Raw genomic sequence first — 14,949 nt, 5'->3', positions numbered from 1 at the left:
TTTGCCCGTAGTTTCACATTGCACTTTTCCCCAACTGCATAGAACCTTGTTGAACAGAACCTCAATGCCAGACAATTTGCGCAGAACCCCAAGTGCATACCATTCTAATACATAACTCTTGTCCCTGAGTAGTATTACTCAGAGGCAGTGGCGGAAGTCCCGGAAGGCAATGAAGTCGGTTGCCGCCGGGCTCCAGCAGTGAAGGGGGCACCTTCTCCATTGCCTCTGGTTCACTTCCATCACTGCGCGCCAGTCACTTACAGTGAGCACACAGTATATGCTTACGAGCAGCATTTCATTTAGTATAAGTGGAGGCGGTGTTTGCCGGCTGTGTGTTCGCCCCCTGACAACCAAGCAGCATGGTCCTACCCCCTGACAACCCGGCTGCCCGCTCCAGCCCTTGCACTCGGCTCCCTGACTTCCACCTATGGACACCCTGGCTGCATGGATCCCGCCCCAGCCAGCTCCCGCATGCAGCGGCATGACCAGCAGCGTCAGTGGTGTCTGCATGAGGAGTAATGGGTGAGTAGCGGGGATTGACAGGGAAGGCTGACAGTGCGGGAACAGAAAGAGAGTATATGTGGCCCTGTGTATAGTTGTGATTGTGTGTGTACATATGTATATATGTGGCTGTGTATATGTTATATGTGTGTATGTATGTATATGTTGTTGTTTGTGTATATTATATGTATATATGTGGCTGTGTATATGTTATATGTGTGTGTGTATGTATGTATATGTGGTTGTTTGTGTATATTATATGTATATATGTGGCTGTGTATATGTGTCTGTGTCTGTTTATATATGGCTATGTATATATGTGGCTGTGGGTATATGTATATACCTGTTTGATCTTGACTTGTCCAGACCATGGAGATGGGATAGCACAGTGCATATTATACACCACCAGTTCGTTCACAGCTACCATCATCCTCTATTGATTTTGACCGGCATGGGCTACAGAAACAGGAGATGGGACATTTTCAGAGTTATTTCACACGGGGCAGTTTTGGCTGTCCAGCCGTAAATCGGACAGCTTTTTACCTTTGTTTTGTTCTGGTGGAAGGAACAACTACATTAGGCCTTCCACACACTGCATCAACACAGAATGGCTGCTGTGTTACAGCCGTCTTCACCACTGAGTAGGATCGCTGCCATCTGGCTGCTGCTACTGCTGCGGTGGCTGCTGCTGCACATGTTCACAACATTCAACACGGCAAAAAGCCATTGTGTGTGAAAGTCACTGATCACGGGAAAAAAAACAGGCGGCTTTTTGCCGGCCAGTGAAAACTGCCCTGTGTGAAATAGCCCTTAAGGAGCCACTCACTTATTACTAGCTCTGGTTGCTGCACCCGACATCATACAGGTCAAGAAGAGGTAGGGGGGCACCATCGTCTATTTTGTCTCCGGGCATCTGGTATAAACTTACGCCCCTGCTCAGAGGTGACCCCCAATATTAAGTTCAGGTGGTGCAGTGTGTTTATCATTCCTCCAGGAGTTTTCTCCTGTGCAACAGCTCCTTCTCCCACCTCTGCTATTTACTAACAAGTGCATTTTGTTTGCATAGTGTTAGTATTGTCTTATCTATTTACTTATATTATTTGTAAAAGAGGCAAAATAATATCACTTAAAAGTGTTCCACCTTTTGCAGATATCTACGACTTCCAGATAAGCTACAACATCACATTTGTATGGAAGAGATTTAATTTGCATTTCAATTGGGTGGGAATCTCCTAGTATTTCCCTGAATAAAACAATAATAGTGCAATCAAGTTTGATTTTGTAGATAAGATACAACTGTAGCATCACGTATGCATGGAGGAAATGTAATTTACATTATTCAATAGAGAATTTATTGTGTAATAAAAATTGACATCTTGAAACAGTAGTCACTATGTTTGTTTTTAAAGCAGTGATTTGTCACATTATAGTAACACATACAAGGAAATGCCATGACATTACTTGCTATTGCCAAGTATATATATAGCCTATGTCACCTGTGTGGCAATCTGGTTGTCATTAAACTATAAGACGCTGTGAGGCAGAGAGGAAACAGTCTTTCTAATAATGCTTGTTCCCAGCCTGACTAGCCACGCATGTATATTACTGGTAGGGTGAAAAGACTATGGGGCCCATTTATCAAGCCTTGGTGAGTGATAAATAGCATGGTGATAAAGTACCAACCAACCAGCTCCTAACTGCCATGTTACAGGCTGTGTTTGAAAAATGACAGTTAGGAGCTGGTTGGTTGGTACATTATCACAGTTCTATTTAACACTCTCCAAGGCTTGATAAATCTGAGTATATGGGGTCTATTCATGAAGGTAGTGAAATGGATATGGTAAGTTTCAAGACAGATCGCCTCACATTGATGCTATATATCTTGAAGTTACCATGTGATTCACAAATACTCACCCATCTTGCAGTGTCCCACGATGTCACCCTCCTCAGCAAAGCAGCAGATCACTGCCATACCGCATTTGCGTCCAGTCCCATGTGAAGGTAGTGAGGGCAGCGGGCAGTTAGCAGTGACCCAGCAAATTCATATGTCGGGTCACTTCAATTATCAGAGCAGAGTGATTCAGTCAAGGGGGTGGGGGAGGGGCAAAGTATCAGAATAAGAGGGGCAGGTAGTCGGACGGGAAAAGCTAGAGCCTGCAAGTCTGAATAGTCCCCCTGTACTCCAGCAGCCGGCTGCACAGAGGAGCAGGGCCTGCTGGTAGCATGGAGGGTAAGGGAAGACATCTTCCCCAACCTCCATACAGCATCAGCACTGGTAATGTGGGCATAGGAGAGTCGGCGGTGGGGTTCAGGGGTGCAGAGGTCAGTTGGGGTGTGAGGCAGAGTGTGGCTGCTGTTGTTGCCCCTGCAGGGCAGGAGGGCAGTGAGCAGCTGGGGGGCAGAGTGTGGGTATCGGGAGTGGTGGTGGGAGGGAATACTGTCGGCATTGGCAATCTCAGGTGACTGCCAGGAACACCATCCCTAATTCCCTGCCTAGTAGTGCTGGGGACCTCTTATTGGCTGGTGTCAGAGAAGGGGGCGGGGAGAACAGGGAGGGAGCGGGAGACAGCAGTCTCCACTGCTCTTTTCCCCTCTCCAGCTTTCCTACACCATCCTGAGATGGCAAATTTGTTTAGAGAAGCAAAACTGAAAACTGAGCTTTCCGTGCTTCTATGAATTGCTCTTCCCATACTAGTGAATGGGGAAGTGATTTCTACACTGATCAGGAGCACCGCTGGAAAAATCTGAGATTTCTCCACAGTAACCTGTTTCATGAATTGGAGGTAGCAGGAAAAAGCCCTGTTATCTCTGATAAAGGGCTTTTCACTGCTCCATGAATAGACCCCTTTATAATGATAATTTAGTGTAATTGTGGGAATTCCAGTGCTGGAAACTCTACATTGTTATGCAAGGACACTACTTAGTGGAAGTCATTGTCCAAAGGTCAATAACACCTTTAACAGAGGCTACAGTTAGCTACAGAATTTGCATGTTCTCAACACATTTTTAAAACCTACAAAGAAATAGCTTGTACATCATCAAAATCAAAATGTACTCATCAAAATGAATCAGTGACAGATAATAAGAAATATCTTTTTATTTATTTATTTATTACCAGTTATTTATATAGCGCACACATATTCCGCAGCGCTTTACAGAGAATATTTGCCCATTCACATCAGTCCCTGCTCCAGTGGAGCTTACAATCTATATTCCCTACCACATGTACACACAGACACATTCAATCTAGGGTTAATTTTGTTGGGAGCCAATAAACCTGCCAGTATATTTTTGGGATTGTGGGAGGAAACCGGAGTACCCGGAGGAAACCCACGCAAGTACGGGGAGAATATACAAACTCCACACAGTTAGGGCCATGGTGGGAATCGAACCCATGACCTCAGTGCTGTGAGGCAGTAATGCTAACCATTACACCATCCGTACTGCCTTTTTACACTTACATGACATTTGTGTATAATTTATATTTGTTAGATCTAACTAATTACCTAATATTACTGTAAATGTCATTCAATTTAGGTTTTCTATTATCAAGCAATTTTTTTAAGACATTAATATTTATTAGTACATGTTATTTTCTATACTCTGAAAGTGTGAGAAAAAAACAGTGGAGATACCTTATTTAGAAAACACCCAACAGTTGAGCTGGATCTGAAGATACGGAAGTCAGAGTGCTTCTTTTGTTCTTTGCATCTGGAAGGCGTCTGTACTGGAGATGTTATGATTTAAAAGTCTGCGGTAAATATAAAATCTCTGTGATCAGGCTGTGCCTAGCTCAGGACAAAGCTATAACAAGATTCCTCTGTATATAAAACTAAGGACTAGAAACACCCAGGAATGCAGTGGCAAACGCAAGATTTTCATAGAGGGGTTTCCATACATGTATGTAATGCATGAATATATATACTGTATAGGAAGGTCTCCCTTCCTGGTTGCTGCAATCAAACGGTTTTCTGGTCTGCTGATTTTGATGATCAAAATGTACAATTTAGTGTATGTGGCTGTATTCTGATATTTATCACCGTCTTTCTACACAATTCAGTTTATCAAACTGTGTGACCAGGAGGTTTCAGATTATTTATATTTGGTTTCACTTCTGAACCTAGTTTGGTTTTTAATCATTGTGGACCACTCATCCCCTTTCTTAAGGGTGGTACACCGCCTTTTAAGGTTACAACAAATCACTGATAGTATTGACCCAGATTTTACTGGTCCTAGATTAAAGAATCAACTCTATTTGATATTTATGGTACATCGTTGCCTAATGATGGCTAATGTTGGTGCTGGCTGATGGTCTCTTTTTATGGAACACAGCCTGATATATTTTTAGAAATCATTTACCCCTGAAGAAGTCCTCTTGGACGAAACGCGTAGGGTTTATCAATTATTGTATACTATCTTTCTGCTTGTATATACACCCTATAATGTACAACTGTTAATGTGAAGGTGGTATTTCTATTGTACCAACGAAGCATTTGATGTGTGCTCAATTATCTGTTATGTATTTGCCATCTTGTAACATCACTATGTTATGCCATATACAATTTTTATAACCATTGATTAAAAACTCTTTTATTAAACTGTTTAAATTTTTGTTGGGTGGTCTATTCTCTTGGTGAGAGGGTATTTCTATAGGCCGCAAATGGGAAGTTCCCTAAGGGATAAGAACTCAAGAAAATCTTTGAATACAAATCCTGAATTGAACATCTTACAATCAGTGTATAAAGTTTTAGCACACTCTGTTTTTATTGTGTATGTCTGATTTTTAAGTTCTTACTAACAGGGGATCTTTCAGTTGTGCTGCTAATTCTCAGCGCGTGAAGGGTACATATTTTTTGTTTTTTATATATATATATATATATATATATATATATATATATATATGTCTATCTATCTATCTATCTATCTATCTATCTATCTATCTATCTATCTATCTATCTACAGGTTGAGTATCCCATATCCAAATATTCCGAAATACGGAATATTCCGAAATACGGACTTTTTTGAGTGAGACTGAGATAGTGAAACCTTTGTTTTTTGATGGCTCAGTGTACACAAACTTTGTTTAATACTCAAAGTTATTAAAAATATTGTATTAAATGAACTTCAGACTGTGTGTATAAGGTGTATATGACACATAAATGAATTCTGTGAATGTACACACACTTTGTTTAATGCACAAAGTTATAAAAAATATTGGCTAAAATGACCTTCAGGCTGTGTGTATAAGGTATATATGAAACATAAATGCATTCTGTGCTTAGATTTAGGTCCCATCACCATAATATCTCGTTATGGTATGCAATTATTCCAAAATACAGAAAAATCCGATATCCAAAATTCCTCTGGTCCCAAGCATTTTGGATAAGGGATACTCAACCTGTATCTATCTATCTATCTATCTATCTATCTATCTATCTATCTATCTATCTATCTATCTATCTATCTATCTATCTATCTATCCTGTTTTATATATATATCAGGATTTAGTCAGGCACTTACCTATGTTCCAAACAAGGTTAAGCTATTCAGGTGCCCTCCAGGATGGATGATCAATATATCAAAGAAGATGGCGGCACTTGGAGACTCATATGAGATAGAAAATGATCCGCTTTATTAGCTCAACGTTTCGGGTCTCGTACCCGTTGTCAGGTTGCTCCCAAAATGTTGAGCTAATAAAGCGGATCATTTTCTATCTCATATGAGTCTCCGAGTGCCGCTATCTTCTTTGATATATATGCTTCAGTGGTATGATTTATGTATAACTCTTTTAGCACACAACACTCGGATAGTTTGTTGGTGGTGGTTATTTCCGTGTGCTACAGATGTATGGTTCGCTAAGGGTCCTGGGAGGCAATAGTCGTGATTGTATTTTCTGTCTTAAGGGGGGTACTCACGGAGCAATCGCTGCTTAAAATCTAAGCAATCTGTCTAAGTTGCTTAGATTTTAAGCAGCGATCACTCCGTGTGTACCCCTCATAGCGATAGCGATGCGCAGCCCCGCGCATCTCTATCGCTGGTGCTAGATTGGCCTGCATGCAGGCCAATCTAGCAGGTCGCTCAAATCGATCCGTGAATACGCCCCTTTACAGAGGTACCAGAGTTGTATTATACATCAGAGTAACTGTTGAACCTCCTGATTGTGATGTACAGTCTCTCTTGAGAAAGGTTCGTGTTTGAACCGAAACATAGACTGCTAAGGCATTCTGCGACCCAAATAAAACCTTTTAACAGCACGTCTGGAAGCAACATTATTTAAAGCGAGAGTGCACCCTCCACTACGTGGAAGTTGTGATACTCTAGTGGACCAGAATATGGCCTATTGGGAGCACCCATCGAAGTGACCAAGTTCGAGATGAAAGTGCGAGACATTGTGTGGCTACATATATATATATATATATATATATATATATATTAGTGATGAGCGGGTTCGGTTCCTCGGGATCCGAACCCCCCCGAACTTCACCCATTTTACTCGGATCTTCCCGCCTTGCTCGGTTAACCCGAGCGCGCCCGAACGTCATCATCCCGCTATCGTATTCTCGCGAGATTCGTATTCTATATAAGGAGCCGCGCGTCGCCGCCATTTTCACTCGTGCTTTGGAGATGATAGCGAGAGGACGTGGCTGCGTTCTCTCAGTTTCTGTGTTCAATGTGCTGAAAATATCTGTGCTCAGTGTGCTGCAAATATCTGTGCTCAGTGTGCTTGCAAATATCTGTGCTCAGTGTGCTGAAAATATCTACGTTCTCTGCCTGAAAAACGCTTCATATCTGTTCTGCATTGTAGTATATAGTAGGAGGACAGTGCAGAATGTTGCTGTGATTACCAGTATATATATAGCAGTACGGTACAGTAGTCCACTGCTCTACCTCTGTGTCGTCAAGTATACTATGCATCCATACCTGTGCTGCATTTTAGTTGTGCGCAGTATATAGTAGGAGGACAGTGCAGAATTTTGCTGACCACCAGCATATATATAGCAGTACGGTACAGTAGTCCACTGCTGTACCTCTGTGTCATCAAGTATACTACAAAAGTTCAGTAAAATGACCCAAAAATCAAAATTAAAAGCGTCTGATGAGAAGCGTAAACTTGCCAATATGCCATTTACGACACGGAGTGGCAAGGAACGGCTGAGGCCCTGGCCTATGTTCATGGCTAGTGGTTCAGATTCACATGAGGATGGAAGCACTCATCCTCTCGCTAGAAAACTGCAGTGCCACTCCTAGATGGGCCAGGTGTTTGTGTCGGCCACTTTGGTCGCTTAGCTTAGCCATCCAGCGACCTTGGTGCACCTCTTTTTTTCTTTGCATCATGTGCTGTTTGGGGACTATTTTTTAAATCTGCCATCCTGTCTGACACTGCAGTGCCACTCCTAGATGGGCCAGGTGTTTGTGTCGGCCACTTGGGTTGCTTAGCTTAGCCATCCAGAGACCTTAGTGCACCTCTTTTTTTCTTTGCATCATGTGCTGTTTGGGGACTATTTTTTAAATCTGCCATCCTGTCTGACACTGCAGTGCCACTCCTAGATGGGCCAGGTGTTTGTGTCGGCCACTTGGGTCGCTTAGCTAAGCCATCCAGCGACCTTGGTGCACCTCTTTTTTTCTTTGCATCATGTGCTGTTTGGGGACTATTTTTTAAATCTGCCATCCTGTCTGACACTGCAGTGCCACTGCTAGATGGGCCAGGTGTTTGTGTCGGCCACTTGGGTTGCTTAGCTTAGTCACACAGCTACCTCATTGCACCTCTTTTTTTTCTTTGCATCATGTGCTGTTTGGGGACTATTTTGTAAATCTGCCATCCTGTCTGACACTGCAGTGCCACTCCTAGATGGGCCAGGTGTTTGTGTCGGCCACTTGGGTCGCTTAGCTTAGCCATCCAGTGACCTTGGTGGACCTCTTTTTTTTTTTGCATCATGTGCTGTTTGGGGACTATTTTTTAAATCTGCCATCCTGTCTGACACTGCAGTGCCACTCCTAGATGGGCCAGGTGTTTGTGTCGGCCACTTGGGTCACTTAGCTTAGTCACACAGCTACCTCATTGCACCTCTTTTTTTCTTTGCATCATGTGCTATTTGGGGACTATTTTTTAAATCTGCCATCCTGTCTGACACTGCAGTGCCACTCCTAGATGGGTCAGGTGTTTGTGTCGGCCACTTGGGTCGCTTAGCTTAGCCATCCAGCGACCTCGGTGCAAATTTTAGGACTAAAAATAATATTGTGAGGTGTGAGGTGTTCAGAATAGACTGGAAATGAGTGGAAATTATGGTTATTGAGGTTAATAATACTATGGGATCAAAATGACCCCCAAATTCTATGATTTAAGCTGTTTTTGAGGGTTTTTTGTAAAAAAACACCCGAATCCAAAACACACCCGAATCTGACGAAAAATTTTCAGGGAGGTTTTGCCAAAACGCGTCCGAATCCAAAACACGGCCGCGGAACCGAATCCAAAACCAAAACACAAAACCCGAAAAATTTCCGGTGCACATCACTAATATAATATATATACACATACCTGAATGGTGACCTGGCACCCCTCAATATGTACAACTTACTCTGGTGCTCTCCTTAGGTATGGAACCCATGAATATCAATTAGTGCAGGCATTCCCAACCACGGTCCTCAAGGCACACCAACAGTGCAGGTTTTAGTGATTTCCAGGCTGCAGCACACATGGTTAAATCAAAATAACTGAGCTACTAATTAAGTCACCTGTGCTGAAGCCTGGATTTCACTAAAACCTGTGTGGCTTGAGGACGGTGGTAGGGAATGCCTGGATTAGAGAGAAGGCGGCACTCTGGAGTCCTTAGTGTGTAGTTATACAGGTAGTGTTGCCCAAAACAAGTCGAATAAAGAACTACCTGTCTAACTACACACTAAGGACTCCAGAGTGCCGCCTTCTCTCTAATCTCTCTCTCTCTCTCTCTCTCTCTCTCTCCCTCTATATATATATATATATATATTGTGACTAGAACACTGGAATAGTGTTTGAGGGCAGGTATGTTTGCCCCAGGTTCTTGTCTTACATGTTTTAGAAAAGGAAAACTTCTAGGAAAATGCTTTTGTTTTGTTAGAACCTTTTCAGTTTGCTGGAAAAGCTGGATAAGGGCCCTGAGAGAGAGATAGGGTGAGTTCCAGATATTGGGCCCAGTTCGGATCTTTGGCCTCACGGAGGGCTAATCAGGGCTTTCAGCTGTGCAAGAGCCTTATAGGGCTCCTAGCCTGATTAGTGTGTGCAGACTGCCTGGGAAGACTGCAGGATCTCTGTGAGAGAAATACGCTTCCTTATACAAGTGAGCCATACAGTAGTGACTGGAAAACTTTGTGTTTTTGTTTAGAGACAGTTAGGAACGTCTTGTGTTTAGTTAGTGCCGGACAGGCAAGGTATTTTCTTTTGATGTTTGTTTTATTTTCTGTTTAATAAAACTGGTTGTGGCCAGTTGCACCACAAACTGGACTTGTATGATTCCTCAGCTGCTGCTTGCTGCCATTTACCCCAGGAAACGGCACCTTGTTCCCTTACAGTGTTACAAATTGGTGGAGAATGCGAGCATGCCGTTCTGCGTATAAGTGAAAGCAGCAGCTTTATGAGGCCTGCAGAAAACTGTGGTTTATGCAGATACAGCCCAGTGTGAAATTGCTGAGACTCGCCCTGAGGATTTGATATACGTCCTGGGTGAAAGCAGCTACAAAGCCGCCTGAAAAATCTGTCGACATGGAGGAACTGCTCAAAGCCTTGCTGCAAGCTACAGTGGCTCAGCAGGAGGCAAACAGACAGCAGCAGGTGGCAATGGAGGAAAATAGGAGACAGCAGCAGGTGGCTATTGACGAACTTTACAGGCAACAGCGTCAGGATAGAGAGGCCTTAACAGAAGTGGTGCAGAGCCTTGCAGCCCGGATTGGAGATGTGGCCGTCAGTGCTCCGACCAGCTCTAGTTCTATACGGGCCAGTCACTTCCTGCAGAAAATGACAGAGGCTGATGATGTGGAGGCCTACCTGACCACGTTTGAAAGGACTGCCGAACGTGAGAACTGGACGAAAGCACAGTGGGCCAGTCTGCTGGCACCTTTTCTTTCAGGTGAGCCCCAAAAAGCGTACTTTGATTTAAGCCCTGCTGAGGCTCGGGACTATGATAAACTAAAGACTGAGATCCTGACCCGCCTGGGAGTCACGCTGTCAGTACGAGCACAACGGGTGCACCATTGGGTGTACGCCATGGAGAAGCCTCCTTGCTCCCAGATGCACGACCTTATTCAGCTAACAAAAAAATGGTTACAGCCAGAGACATTAACTGGTCCCCAGATGGTTGAAAGAGTCGTCATGGACTATTTGAGATCTTTGCCCGTGGTCCTGCGCAAGTGGGTGAGCCATGGAAACCCGGATACTGCTGACCAAGTAGTGGACATGGTAGAGAGGTATTTGGTGGCAGAGGAACTACCGATGACCACCCAGCAACCCATAGATCTTCGACAACACCCTTCCGCAAAGAATGGTAAGACTGTTCCGTGGGAAAACGTTGCTGGGCGGTTAAGAGAACACAAGGCTGGAGAGACCGTAAACACTGGACCTGGAGACAGGCCAATGGGGCTAGAAAGGTTTATGCTGCCCAAACGGGTTGATAATCGTGTGGTTAAATGTTTTAGGTGTGGTATGCCAGGTCATGTTATTGCCAATTGCCCAGTCACGCAAGAACCCATGCAATGTGATGCTGCCTTTGAATGTCGCAGAATGTCTTTCTTTGCTAGGTTAGCCTGTACTGTGGTACCTTCGCCTGAGCTGGAAAAACAAATGTGTGACGTGTTCTTAGAGGGTAACCGGGTAGAGGCCTTGCTAGATTCAGGAAGTTATATGTACAAACAAAAGAACACAGAATTGCCTTATGATGGTGCACATGGATTCTTATAAAACGCAACTTTTAATTCGTGAATAATGAATAAAAACTTGTGAAATATTTTAAAAAACAGATACTAGTGAAAAGATAGGAAAAGGTGTTTAAAATATGGCCCCCTGCGCACTGGTCAGCCGCCAATAACAAATATATGTATATATAATTATTAATTTATTGTATCATATTGCCATAATATCCGTATCAACTTGTGTTAAGTACATGCAATATTAGTCATTCAGTCAGTTTAGATACATATAGCACTGTTATGCCTGCAAGTGATCTCTTATAAAGGTGTGTATGTATAAATACACCCTAAGTGTGTTACATACTATAATGAAGGGCAACTCTGTATGGGATGTATGGGAACTTTCTTGCTCAGCGGTGACGTCACTTTAGGTCAACCGCAGGGCAGAAAGTTCCCAGCATTGGTTACAATGTAGCGCATAGGCGCTACATTGTAACACTGCCGTGTGCTGCCTGTCAGTGAGGATAGGAGCACACAGCTGATCAGGAGAGTGCTACAACGTGGCGCTCCCTGATTGGCTGAAGAAACCCACTTAGACAGAAGTCAGAGTGGGTTTCTGGCATTCGTGGAAAGGTGACCCATGTGCAAACACGGGTCCCCTTTCAGTTCGTGGTCGGGACACCGTTTTGTTATTTTTTTCAAGTACGTGGATTACCCCTGGATTTCCCGAGGAGCCTGGACCCCTGGATCTCGTGAGTATAATTTCTTCAACAGGTACCCCTTGGATTCTACTGGAGAAGAGGACCGACCTGCGTGGGAACTTAAGGTAAGTATGTATGTATGTGTGTATGTATGTAATAAAATTATACTTTCACGGTGTGTGTGTCTTGTCTTTTTTTGGGTATTTTTTTAGTAGTAGTACTACAGGTACCAGCGGGCCAGTTTTTCCGCCGCATGCTGGTACTTGTGGTTCTCCAAGTACCAGCATGCGGGGGAGGCTTGCTGGGACTTGTAGTACTGCTACTAAAAACAATATCTTTTCTTTTACAACAAAGGCTATCAGCCCCCCCATCCGCAGCCCATTGGATGGGGGGGGACAGCCTCGGGCTTCACCCCTGGCCCTTGGGTGGCTGGGGGGGGGGGACCCCTTGATTGAAGGGGTCCCCACTCCCCCAGGGTACCCCGGCCAGGAGTGACTAGTTGGATTTTTGATGCCACGGCCGCAAGGCACTATATAAAAGTGACCCCCGGCTGTGGCATTATCTGTCCAGCTAGTGGAGCCCGGTGCTGGTTTTAAAAATACGGGGGACCCCTACTCTTTTTGTCCCCCGTATTTTTGGGACCAGGACCAGGCGCAGAGCCCGATGCTGGTTGCTTAAATATGGGGGAACCCCTGTCATTTTTTCCCCCATATTTTTGCAACCAGGATCGGCTCAAAGAGCCCGAGGCTGGTTATGCTTAGGAGGGGGGACCCCACGCAATTTTTTTTTGACAAAATAAGCACTTTCCCACCCCTTCCCACTGATATACATGCACGGATCTCATGGATCCGTGCATGCCTATCTAATCACGGGAAAAAAAATAAGGTCTGTTTTTTTTTAGCACTTTTTTACGAGTTGTAATTTTTCACGGCAGTGTTTTTTTTTTTTTTTGCTTTGCACTTCTTAGTAAATGACCGAGATTCATACTTAAACAGCCGCGTTTTGACCGATGGTGTATTCATTCGTAATTTTTTACTTGGACTTGCAAAAAATTACGAATGCCCTCATCTCTGCCGTGATTAGTGTTTAGTAAATTACCGAGATGACACTTTGATGAAAAAACGGCATCTCGGTCAAAATCGAGAGCTTAGTAAATTTCCCCCTGTGTCTCTGTGTGTGTTCCATGCGCTGGGAGCCCATGCTGCTGCTTTCAGGGAGACTGCACCACACCTGAGCGCCCTGTGCTTGCATTCTGACAGAGAGGGCGGGATGTATTAACATACATTGCTGCCAATCGCCGCCTACCGCAGCAATGCTAACATATGCGATTAACATCACAATGCGGTAGACGAACCCCCCTGTGATGTTGGTTGGAGATACTCACACTGCTGGTGAGGAGTGGGCATGGAGACACACTGCTGGTGGGGAGCGGGCATGGAGACACACTGCTGGCGGGGAGGGGGCATGAAGACACACTGCTGGCGGGTAGGGGGGCATGGAGACAAACTGGTGTGGGGAGAGGGACATGGAGACACACATTGCTGATGGGGGGGACATGGAGACACACACACTGCTGTTGGGGGGGCATGGAGACACACACTGCTGATGGGGGGAGGGGGACATGGAGACACACACTGCTGATGGGGGTAGGGGGCATGTAGACACATACACACTGCTGATGGGGGGTAGGAGGCATGGAGACACACACACTGCTGATGGGGGTAGAGGGGCATGGAGACACATACACACTGCTGATAGGGGGTAGGGGGCATAGAGACACACAATGCTGATGGGGGAGAGGGACTTGGAGACACACACACACTGCTGATGGGAGGTAGGGGGCATGGAGACACATACACACTGCTGATGGGGGGTAGGGGGGCATGGAGACACACACACTGCTCATGGGGGGTAGGGGAGCAGGGGGGCATGGAGACACACACACACAAACACTGCTGATGGGGGGTAGGGGGGCATGGAGACACTCTGGTGTGGGGAGGGGGACATGAAGACACACACTGCTGATGGGGGAGGGGGACATAGAGACACACACACACACACTGCTGATGTGGGGTATGGAGACACTCAGGGACAAACACACACACACACACACACACACACACAGAGGTGCCCTCATCTTGATGACTTGCAGCCTCCAGAAGCTCCTCCCTCCTCTTCCACGCTGCCAGCCAGGGCCCAGGAGAAGAGCAGCAGAGCTGCAGAAGATCCCGATGTAGCCCCACCCCCTGCTCTGGTCAGATGAGCATGTACTGGGCTCCACCAATCTGGGCTCAGCACATGCTCCTCTGACCCCACTGTCACAGGTTACTCTCTGCTTCTTCTTCTGCTGCTGCTGCTCCTCGTTCTCACGCAGCAGGCTCCCGTTGGCAGCGGCAGCACATTAATGAAGGCGGGGGCGGGCGAGCAGGTACGATGCCCTGGCCAGCGGCGCCCCCTTCTGCTGGGCCTGCTCGACCCCCCTTAGTTCTGCCTCTGATCCTGAGGCTGTCCCTTTACGCACTATCACAACCAAGGCGATAGCTAGGGAGCTGGTGCAGGTTTTTAGTAGAGTGGGAATACCAAAAGAAATTTTGACTGACCAAGGTACTCCATTTATGTCAAGGATCATGAAAGAATTGTGCAACTTTTTTAAGGTCACTCACCTCAGGACGTCCATCTACCATCCCCAAACTGATGGGTTGGTGCAAAGGTTTAATAAAACATTAAAAAGTATGTTAAAAAAGGATGTTGATAGAGATGGGAAAAAACTGGGATTGTTTGTTGCCCTACTTGTTAATGGCCATCAGAGAAGTTCCTCAGTCCTCTACGGGGTTTTCTCCATTTGATTTGTTGTATGGTAGACACCCCAGAG

This window comes from Pseudophryne corroboree, chromosome 8, assembly GCF_028390025.1.
Source record: "Pseudophryne corroboree isolate aPseCor3 chromosome 8, aPseCor3.hap2, whole genome shotgun sequence".
In the NCBI taxonomy this organism is placed as follows: Eukaryota; Metazoa; Chordata; class Amphibia; order Anura; family Myobatrachidae; genus Pseudophryne; species Pseudophryne corroboree.
Note: the sequence above shows the minus strand (reverse complement) of the source record.